General features: G+C 44.7%; 1 long non-coding RNA gene across 1 annotated transcript in view; it reads left to right on the top strand.

The window, feature by feature from the left end:
* The window catches only part of LOC124029140, an 18,863-nt gene extending 14,981 nt beyond the window's left edge, over positions 1-3,882 (top strand). The window contains exons 3-5 of the long non-coding RNA XR_006837728.1: positions 2,674-2,709; positions 3,551-3,617; positions 3,753-3,882. This is a non-coding gene — a long non-coding RNA (uncharacterized LOC124029140). The remainder of the gene's footprint in view (positions 1-2,673; positions 2,710-3,550; positions 3,618-3,752) is intronic.
* The last annotated feature ends 5,042 nt before the right edge of the window (positions 3,883-8,924 follow it).

Here is an 8,924-nt window from a genome sequence, read left to right as displayed (position 1 = left end):
TATATTATCTCTGTTACAGGGCCCTGCTGGTACCAAAGGATGTTTATAATATATTATCTCTGTTACAGGGCCCTGCTGGTACCAAAGGATGTTTATAATATATTATCTCTGTTACAGGGCCCTGCTGGTACCAAAGGATGTTTATAATATATTATCTCTGTTACAGGGCCCTGCTGGTACCAAAGGATGTTTATAATATATAATCTCTGTTACAGGGCCCTGCTGGTACCAAAGGATGTTTATAATATATTATCTCTGTTACAGGGCCCTATATAATATATAATCTCTGTTACAGGGCCCTGCTGGTACCAAAGGATGTTTATAATATATTATCTCTGTTACAGGGCCCTGCTGGTACCAAAGGATGTTTATAATATATTATCTCTGTTACAGGGCTCTGCTGGTACCAAAGGATGTTTATAATATACAGTGCCTTGCGAAAGTATTCGGCCCCCTTGAACTTTGCGACCTTTTGCCACATTTCAGGCTTCAAACATAAATATATAAAACTGTATTTTTTTGTGAAGAATCAACAACAAGTGGGACACAATCATGAAGTGGAACAACATTTATTGGATATTTCAATTTTTTTTAACAAATCAAAAACTGAAAAATTGGGCGTGCAAAATTATTCAGCCCCTTTACTTTCAGTGCAGCAAACTCTCTCCAGAAGTTCAGTGAGGATCTCTGAATGATCCTATGTTGACCTAAATGACTAATGATGATAAATACAATCCACCTGTGTGTAATCAAGTCTCCGTATAAATGCACCTGCACTGTGATAGTCTCAGAGGTCCGTTAAAAGCGCAGAGAGCATCATGAAGAACAAGGAACACACCAGGCAGGTCCGAGATACTGTTGTGAAGAAGTTAAAAGCCGGATTTGGATACAAAAAGATTTCCCAAGCATTAAACATCCCAAGGAGCACTGTGCAAGCGATAATATTGAAATGGAAGGAGTATCAGACCACTGCAAATCTACCAAGACCTGGCCGTCCCTCTAAACTTTCAGCTCATACAAGGAGAAGACTGATCAGAGATGCAGCCAAGAGGCCCATGATCACTCTGGATGAAGTGCAGAGATCTACAGCTGAGGTGGGACACTCTGTCCATAGGACAACAATCAGTCGTATATTGCACAAATCTGGCCTTTATGGAAGAGTGGCAAGAAGAAAGCCATTTCTTAAAGATATCCATAAAAAGTGTCGTTTAAAGTTTGCCACAAGCCACCTGGGAGACACACCAAACATGTGGAAGAAGGTGCTCTGGTCAGATGAAACCAAAATTGAACTTTTGGCAACAATGCAAAACGTTATGTTCGGCGTAAAAGCAACACAGCTCATCACCCTGAACACAGCATCCCCACTGTCAAACATGGTGGTGGCAGCATCATGGTTTGGGCCTGCTTTTCTTCAGCAGGGACAGGGAAAATGGTTCAAATTGATGGGAAGATGGATGAAGCCAAATACAGGACCATTCTGGAAGAAAACCTGATGGAGTCTGCAAAAGACCTGAGACTGGGACGGAGATTTGTCTTGCAACAAGACAATGATCCAAAACATAAAGCAAAATCTACAATGGAATGGTTTAAACATAAACATATCCAGGTGTTAGAATGGCCAAGTCAAAGTCCAGACCTGAATCCAATCGAGAATCTGTGGAAAGAACTGAAAACTGCTGTTCACAAATGCTCTCCATCCAACCTCACTGAGCTCGAGCTGTTTTGCAAGGAGGAATGGGAAAAAAAATTCAGTCTCTCGATGTGCAAAACTGATAGAGACATACTCCAAGCGACTTACAGCTGTAATCGCAGCAAAAGGTGGCGCTACAAAGTATTAACTTAAGGGGGCTGAATAATTTTGCACGCCCAATTTTTCAGTTTTTGATTTGTTAAAAAAGTTTGAAATATTCAATAAATGTCGTTCCACTTCATGATTGTGTCCCACTTGTTGTTGATTCTTCACAAAAAATACAGTTTTATATCTTTATGTTTGAAGCCTGAAATGTGGCAAAAGGTTGCAAAGTTCAAGGGGGCCGAATACTTTCGCAAGGCACTGTATGATCTCTGTTACAGGGCCCTGCTGGTACCAAAGGATGTTTATAATATATTATCTATGTTACAGGGCCCTGATAGTACCAAAGGATGTTTATAATATATTATCTCTGTTACAGGGCCCTGCTGGTACCAAAGGATGTTTATAATATATTATCTCTGTTACAGGGCCCTGCTGGTACCAAAGGATGTTTATAATATATTATCTCTGTTATAATATGTTATTCAGGGCCCTGCTATGTTACAGGGCCCTGATAGTACCAAAGGATGTTTATAATATATTATCTGTTACAGGGCCCTGCTGGTACCAAAGGATGTTTATAATATATTATCTCTGTTACAGGGCCCTGCTGGTACCAAAGGATGTTTATAATATGTTATCTCTGTTATCTGGTACTGTTTATAATATATTATCTCTGTTACAGGGCCCGGCTGGTACCAAAGGATGTTTATAATATATTATCTCTGTTACAGGGCCCGGCTGGTACCAAAGGATGTTTATAATATATGATCTCTGTTACAGGGCCCTGCTGGTACCAAAGGATGTTTATAATATATGATCTCTGTTACAGGGCCCTGCTGGTACCAAAGGATGTTTATAATATATGATCTCTGTTACAGGGCTCTGCTGGTACCAAAGGAGACAAGGGTGAACGGGTAAGTTCCCTCTCAGACCAATGCTTCATTTCAGACACAGTTTATATTCAAGTGGAGTGTAGAAATACTTCCGTAGCTTCAAACCGCAAATCAGCCATAATTGCAGTTTATCAGCACCGGGATTAAGAGGCTCTCTAACAGCCCTGTGTCTCAGATGATACATCCATCCCAAATGGCACCATATTCCCTATATAGTGCACTACTTTTGATCAGAGCCCTATGGGTCTTGGTCATAAGTAGTGCACTATATAGGACTAAGGTGCTGTTTGGGATGCAGGTGTCTCTTCACAGCTCTCTGCCTTCCTCCCTCGGTTTATAGCTCCACAGTGTGTTTTCCAGGAGTTCATGCAAGACCTGCTTGAACAGTTACATGTAAATCAAAGCCCAGACATTCAGGTACACTGTGTTTATTCACGCCTTTTAGGGGGATGTTGTGCTCATGTTAAATAGCCTTGGATCAAAACCTCTTTGCTTCGTGAGATTAAAGCTCTGTGTTATTCTCTGGTCAGTCTCTTGGATTGTTGGGAGACTTCAACACAAAAGGCCCCCGGCCTCGGAGGTGGAGTGGAGTTATTAAACACACACACACACACACACACACACACACACACACACACACACACACACACACACACACACACACACACACACACACACACACACACACACACACACACACACACACACACACACACACACACACACACACACACACACACACACACACACACACATTAAACATGCCCCTGGGAGTGTTCTCTCTGTGTGTGTGCGTGCGTGCGTGCGTCGTGCGCGCGAACGTGTAGCTGTGTCAATCCAGTGCTTTTGTCTTGTTTTGTAGGGAGACCTGCAGTCTCAAGCTACCGTCAGGGCCTTAGCACGCCAAGTGTGTGAGCAACTGATTCAGAGTGAGTTCTCAACCCAGCTTTTTTCTCTCTCTCTCTCTAGATATTTTTGTCCATACATACTGTTCTCTACAACAATCTCTCATCCGACTCCTCCCCAAACCTCTCCATCCCCTCCCTCCTCTCTTCCTCCCTCAGGTCACCTGTCTCGCTACAGCTCCATCCTGAACCAGATCCCCAGCCAGTCAGTGTCTGTGAGGACGGTACCGGGACCTCCAGGAGAGCCCGGTCGCAGGGGTCTGCCAGGGCCACAGGGAGAGGGGGGCCCACAGGCAGACCAGGGTTCCCTGGGACCAACGGACAGGATGGACGACCGGGGAGAGAGGTACAGTGTTTTTATACATCATTATAAACTGGGTGAATCGATCCCTGAATGCTGATTGGCTGACAGATGTGATATATCAGACCATATACCACGGGTATGACAAAACATTTTTTTTTACTGCTCTAACTATGTTGGTAACCAGTTTATAATAGCAGTAAGGCACCTCGGGGTTTGATATATGGCCAATATACCACGGCTAAGGGCTGTGTCCAGGCGCTCCGCGTTGTGTCTTACATAAGAACAGCCCTTAGCCGTGGTATATTGGCCGTATACTACACTTCCTCATGCCTTATTGCTTCATTAGAAGCCATTGGATGGCCATAACAAACCAGTATATTACCTTGCTCTATATCCACACCTTAAACTTCGGCTTCCCATTCACACTGTAGCCACGCTAACGTGTAGCACGAATCAATGACTTTCTAGTATCTGATCATTTGTATCAGAATTCAATGACTTTCTAGTATGTTATATGTTTTATATTGATTCCCTGGCCTGAACCAGTTGGTAGAGGATGACACTTCCAACACCAGGGTTGTGAGTTTGATTCCCATGGGGGACCAGTTGGTAGAGGATGACACTTCCAACACCAGGGTTGTGAGTTTGATTCCCTGGCCTGAACCAGTTGGTAGAGGATGACACTTCCAACACCAGGGTTGTGAGTTTGATTCCCTGGCCTGAACCAGTTGGTAGAGGATGACACTTCCAGCGCCAGGGTTGTGAGTTTGATTCCCTGGCCTGAACCAGTTGGTAGAGGATGACACTTCCAACACCAGGGTTGTGAGTTTGATTCCCTGGCCTGAACCAGTTGGTAGAGGATGACACTTCCAGCGCCAGGGTTGTGAGTTTGATTCCCATGGGGGACCAGTTGGTAGAGGATGACACTTCCAACACCAGGGTTGTGAGTTTGATTCCCTGGCCTGAACCAGTTGGTAGAGGATGACACTTCCAACACCAGGGTTGTGAATTTGATTCCCTGGCCTGAACCAGTTGGTAGAGGATGACACTTCCAACACCAGGGTTGTGAGTTTGATTCCCTGGCCTGAACCAGTTGGTAGAGGATGACACTTCCAGTGCCAGGGTTGTGAGTTTGATTCCCATGGGGGACCAGTTGGTAGAGGATGACACTTCCAACACCAGGGTTGTGAGTTTGATTCCCATGGGGGACCAGTTGGTAGAGGATGACACTTGAACCAGTTGGTACACCAGGGTTGTGAGTTTGATTCCCTGGCCTGAACCAGTGGGGGACCAGTTGGTAGAGGATGACACTTCCAACGCCAGGGTTGTGAGTTTGATTCCCTGGCCTGAACCAGTTGGTAGAGGATGACACTTCCAGCGCCAGGGTTGTGAGTTTGATTCCCATGGGGGACCAATACAAAAGAAGTATGGACTCACTACTGTAAGTCACTCAGGATAAGTGTGTCTGGTAAATGACAGAAATGTAAAACACATTTTTTTTTAAACTTTCCTAGTTGTCTTTTCATGAGCTATTGTGTCCCTGGTCTGTCACTCACACTGTTGATGGAAGAAACATGTCATGGGTTGGATTGATCCTCCCCTCCTGCCCAGACCAACAGAGCCAGAAACATCCTCATAGCTAGAGATATGACTGACTGGTCTGAAACATCCTCATAGCTAGAGATATGACTGACCAGTCTGAAACATCCTCATAGCTAGAGATATGACTGACCAGTCTGAAACATCCTCATAGCTAGAGATATGACTGACTGGTCTGAAACATCCTCATAGCTAGAGATATGACTGACAGGTCTGAAACATCCTCATAGCTAGAGATATGACTGACAGGTCTGAAACATCCTCATAGCTAGAGATATGACCAACAGAGCCAGAAACATCCCCATAGCTAGAGATATGACTGACCAGTCTGAAACATCCTCATAGCTAGAGATATGACCAACAGAGCCAGAAACATCCTCATAGCTAGAGATATGACTGACCGGTCTGAAACATCCTCATAGCTAGAGATATGACTGACTGGTCTGAAACATCCTCATAGCTAGAGATATGACTGACCAGTCTGAAACATCCTCATAGCTAGAGATATGACCAACAGAGTCAGAAACATCCCCATAGCTAGAGATATGACTGACTGGTCTGAAACATCCTCATAGCTAGAGATATGACTGACCAGTCTGAAACGTCATCATAGCTAGAGATATTGATTGATTGGTTGAATTGATTAGATAATTGAAAGTAGCAGGTTGCTCAACATTACATACAGATAATACTGACTGGTCTGAAGCATTCAAATCTATGAAACATAGTTACAGATGGTCGTGGTAGAAAGCTTTATCGTTCCCCGGGGGGGGATTGGTTTTGCAGAAGAATCATGTCCATAAAAACAACAGACATATCGCAAGGAACAAACAGGAATATGACAGAATATTACACACAAACAGGAATATTACAGAACATTACAAACAAACAGGAATATGACAGAACATTACACACAAACAGCCTGGTGCTAAACAGCACCATTAACAGAGTGTCAGCCTGGTGCTAAACAGCACCATTAACAGAGTGTCAGCCTGGTGCTAAACAGCACCATTAACAGAGTGTCAGCCTGGTGCTAAACAGCACCATTAACAGAGGTCAGCCTGGTGCTAAACAGCACCATTAACAGAGTGTCAGCCTGGTGCTTAAACAGCACCATTAACAGAGTGTCAGCCTGGTGCTAAACAGCACCATTAACAGAGTGTCAGCCTGGTGCTAAACAGCACCATTAACAGAGTGTCAGCCTGGTGCTAAACAGCACCATTAACAGAGTGTCAGCCTGGTGCTAAACAGCACCATTAACAGAGTGTCAGCCTGGTGCTAAACAGCACCATTAACAGAGTGCTAAACAGCACCATTAACAGAGTGTCAGCCTGGTGCTAAACAGCACCATTAACAGAGTGTCAGCCTGGTGCTTAAACAGCACCATTAACAGAGTGTCAGCCTGGTGTTAAACAGCACCATTAACAGAGTGTCAGCCTGGTGCTTAAACAGCACCATTAACAGAGTGTCAGCCTGATGCTAAACAGCACCATTAACAGAGTGTCAGCCTGGTGCTAAACAGCACCATTAACAGAGTGTCAGCCTGGTGCTAAACAGCACCATTAACCACCACTCCTCTGACTCAGCTTGGCAGGACTTGCTAGAGCAGGAGTTTGGCTTGGTTCAGCTTGGCAGGACTTGCTAGAGCAGGAGTTTGGCTTGGTTCAGCTTGGCAGGGGATGGTACAGCAGGGAAACCAAGGCATACTAATGGACTAGGTTGGGCACAGCCACCAGAGGAAAAAGTACTGGCTTATTGAGCAGTTAATGCAATGATTGGCAGGGCATAGTAGAGGAGGACAGTCTGACTAGATGAAGACCAGGCATAGTAGAGGAGGACAGTCTGACTAGATGAAGACCAGACATAGTAGAGGAGGACAGTCTGACTAGATGAAGACCAGACATAGTAGAGGACAGTCTGACTAGATGAAGACCAGACATAGTAGAGGAGGACAGTCTGACTAGATGAAGACCAGACATAGTAGAGGAGGACAGTCTGACTAGATGAAGACCAGACATAGTAGAGGAGGACAGTCTGACTAGATGAAGACCAGACATAGTAGAGGAGGACAGTCTGACTAGATGAAGACCAGACATAGTAGAGGAGGACAGTCTGACTAGATGAAGACCAGACATAGTAGAGAGGACAGTCTGACTAGATGAAGACCAGACATAGTAGAGGAGGACAGACTAGATGAAGACCAGACATAGTAGAGGAGGACAGTGAAGACCAGACATAGTAGAGGACAGTCTGACTAGATGAAGACCAGACATAGTAGAGGAGGACAGTCTGACTAGATGAAGACCAGATAGTAGAGGAGGACAGTCTGACTAGATGAAGACCAGACATAGTAGAGGACAGTCTGACTAGATGAAGACCAGACATAGTAGAGGAGGACAGTCTGACTAGATGAAGACCAGACATAGTAGAGGAGGACAGTCTGACTAGATGAAGACCAGACATAGTAGAGGAGGACAGTCTGACTAGATGAAGACCAGACATAGTAGAGGAGGACAGTCTGACTAGATGAAGACCAGACATAGTAGAGGAGGACAGTCTGACTAGATGAAGACCAGACATAGTAGAGGACAGTCTGACTAGATGAAGACCAGACATAGTAGAGGAGGACAGTCTGACTAGATGAAGACCAGACATAGTAGAGGAGGACAGTCTGACTAGATGAAGACCAGACATAGTAGAGGACAGTCTGACTAGATGAAGACCAGACATAGTAGAGGAGGACAGTCTGACTAGATGAAGACCAGACATAGTAGAGGACAGTCTGACTAGATGAAGACCAGACATAGTAGAGGAGGACAGTCTGACTAGATGAAGACCAGACATAGTAGAGGACAGTCTGACTAGATGAAGACCAGACATAGTAGAGGACAGTCTGACTAGATGAAGACCAGACATAGTAGAGGACAGTCTGACTAGATGAAGACCAGACATAGTAGAGGAGGACAGTCTGACTAGATGAAGACCAGACATAGTAGAGGAGGACAGTCTGACTAGATGAAGACCAGACATAGTAGAGGACAGTCTGACTAGATGAAGACCAGACATAGTAGAGGAGGACAGTCTGACTAGATGAAGACCAGACATAGTAGAGGAGGACAGTCTGACTAGATGAAGACCAGACATAGTAGAGAGGACAGTCTGAATAGATGAAGACCAGACATAGTAGAGGAGGACAGTCTGACTAGATGAAGACCAGACATAGTAGAGGACAGTCTGACTAGATGAAGACCAGACATAGTAGAGGACAGTCTGACTAGATGAAGACCAGGCATAGTAGAGGAGGACAGTCTGACTAGATGAAGACCAGACATAGTAGAGGAGGACAGTCTGACTAGATGAAGACCAGACATAGTAGAGGACAGTCTGACTAGATGAAGACCAGACATAGTAGAGGAGGACAGTCTGAC

This window comes from Oncorhynchus gorbuscha, unplaced genomic scaffold, assembly GCF_021184085.1.
Source record: "Oncorhynchus gorbuscha isolate QuinsamMale2020 ecotype Even-year unplaced genomic scaffold, OgorEven_v1.0 Un_scaffold_5628, whole genome shotgun sequence".
NCBI lineage: Eukaryota > Metazoa > Chordata > Actinopteri > Salmoniformes > Salmonidae > Oncorhynchus > Oncorhynchus gorbuscha.
Note: the sequence above shows the minus strand (reverse complement) of the source record. Positions and strands in the feature narration are given on the sequence as shown.